Genomic DNA, 2,856 nt, shown 5'->3' with positions numbered 1-2,856 from the left:
ATAGTCTGAGAACTCAGATAACAATAAATAAAACTGTTTTTTGAATTGTCAAATTAGGGTGGACAAGCCTCAGAGTTAGGCTTTCAAATGAATTAAAATTCAGTCTGGGTCTATAGTTGATTAATTAGATGAGTGGAATATTTTTGCCACCCCCCTCTCCTCGGCCTGTGGTTCGAGGTTTCGGTTAGTCAGTATGACTTGGGTGCATTGATTCATTTACCAGGTTTCTGTATGGCAGAGTAAATCACTATGTTGATCAATTATGAAATAATTTACTGACCAGGACTTCAAAGATGGACATCTAATGTTTAATTCTTATTTAACTATTTTACTGTTTGGTGGAGATGAGGATACTATATTGTTCTTTCTTTCTTGTTTTTTTATGTTTAAGTATTATAGACAATTTCTACCAAAACATCACTCAAACCAACCAGCTGATCTATACCACAGCAACAGCAACCCTCAACATGCTTGGCTATAAGATGAACAACAGCCACAAGGAGCAGTACCCTCCATGAAGAAGGAGACTGGGGGGCAAGATCAAGGCAGCACAATAGGAAGTTAGCCAACTATTGCAACTGTAGAAAGTTGTGATGAAGAAAGGGGTGCCTAAGAAGTACAACAAGCTGTCCATACCTTGCATTTCAATCCATTATCACGGCAAATGCCGGTCCAGCGTGTCCTTTTCATGCTTTGCCTTTGCTATCAAGCCTGAGATAAGTTTCCATATTGTGGAGAGGCAGGTAATTGTTCAGTAGTTTGATAGTCTTGCTCTCTTATGGAGATCCGTGATGATCAGGATTGTTCTACTCTCTGTTATCCAGTCTGGATGTGTGCCTGCTTTTCTCAACCCACCAGCATTCATGGTGTTCTATTAACCTCCTTAGAAAGTAAGCATTGATCATGTCAGGTCTTAACGTTGTCCAACTCTTCATTCTGGGGAGTTGATGTTAGACATCTGCTTTGATTAACAACCTCTTGTTGTTCTAGGAGGTTGTTATGGTCTGCTCTTTGGTCTTTGGTCCAGCAGCCAGTTGGCCTTGGTGATATGTGACAACTCTTTCTCCAAGATGTTCTTCCAGTATTGCAGTTTCAGCGTTGGGTGGGTCTGCCCTATTATTATTATTATTCCCTTGTAGTTGAGAGTACACTCTGGACGGCTCTTTGGAGAACAGCCAATTATTCTTTTGGCCTCTGCTTCTCTGGTATATCTCTTCAGCCTCGTGGACAGAGCAGTGTACACTAGAGCATTACCGCTAGTGTAGTGACACTACACTGCTGATAGTGGGTAGGCTGTGGAGTGCAGCGTTCGCATCCGCAAGCATGTCCTGCGATGGGACTTTGTCAGTGAGTCAGGGGAGTCATGCTTGTGATTGTGCTTACCACGTGCTCAGTTCAGGGTGTGTGTGTGGACAGATGTAAAGAGTTTAACCAGAGAAATAGATGGTGCACTCTATTTAACCTCTACTGTAACTTTGTACAATCTTTAATGTAATGACAAAATCCCATTTATCCCTTTTCTTAAGTGATACTTTTTCATCATTCAGTGTTTAGGACACCTTTAGAAAATCCTGCTGAGTGCGCTGACATTCAGCATCTGCTCAGACTGAAAGGTCTCGCAACGCCCACAGACATGTTAGGAGCAACAGGGAAGCGAACGAGACGACCTTTCACACCCCACTGGGGCTACGAGACCAATGGAGGGGAAGGTAACAGTGAAGAAGGACTATTCAGTTAGTATTCAAATGAATGTTACAGGTGACATATGCAGACAGAGCACCAGCTTCTAGGCAGCAGGGAAAGAGGAAACCTTTTTGAATAGCTCTGCCTCCCAAATAATTGAACAGTCTTTTTTTCTTTTTCTTTTTTCAAGGCAGCGCAGCGTCCTTCAGTTGACATTCATCAATGGACTGAAAGGAGTTTATTACATAAGTAAAGACTGATTTCTTGTGTACATTACTGTGGGCATACCTCAGCCTTGTTTACAGCTTATCACACTTTTATTTTCTTGTAGTTTTGTTTACTCCGCTGTGAAATAAAAGAATAATTGTGTTAATTACATGACAAACTGAAGTAAATAGAAAGCAAACAGCATGGCTCACAGCCTCACTGAGGTATCTTGTTAAATCAACTAATTATACTGTGCTTTCTCCACACTGGCAACGTTGTAACCAATGCAGCTGGCTGCTTTGATTTCAGAGCGGAAGTTTCATCAAGTTTGTAACTGTCCATTCATTCTTATATAATGAGCATTTGAGAATCATTCAGTCGTCACACAGTATTCTACATAACTAGTCCCACTATAAAACTTCAGCTGCATTATATGGAAAATGGGCTTTTCATTTCCCATTCATGTAATACAGCTGAACTTGGCCAAAGTAGGCCAATAACTTTTTTCCCAAGCCCACACACCTTATTAAAACAAAGTTGGCATAATCCATTAAGTTATCATCATGTCTTTAACTCCGTGAAGTCTGAAGACTTAATTATACTTTCTGTATCCGGGGGTCCTCTAGGGTCCCTGCCCAGGCCTAAGTGACATAATTTCATCATCAGACATTAGGTGATAGTGTCCATACAGAGGTCTGTGGAGAATTCGTATTACAATGCACCAACTATGCATACGCGGAAGGTGGTGGACTTCAGCATAACAGGAATTACTTTTTAACCACAGTGTCACAAGACACATCAAGGAAGCAAGAAAAACTGTTTTATTGTTAGCTGACAATGATAAATGGCGCAGAACTTTTCAAGTCATACCTTTACGAAAAGAAACAATAAAACATTATTTAAACACCTCAATAGACATAAAACAGTATTATTGAAAATTCTGCATAAAACATCAAAAGTAAAAAT

The sequence above is a fragment of the Rhamphochromis longiceps genome, linkage group LG15 (assembly GCF_057381845.1).
Source record: "Rhamphochromis longiceps isolate RC_006_pf linkage group LG15, R_longiceps_female_GT1.1, whole genome shotgun sequence".
NCBI lineage: Eukaryota > Metazoa > Chordata > Actinopteri > Cichliformes > Cichlidae > Rhamphochromis > Rhamphochromis longiceps.
This window is presented reverse-complemented; position numbering follows the sequence as displayed.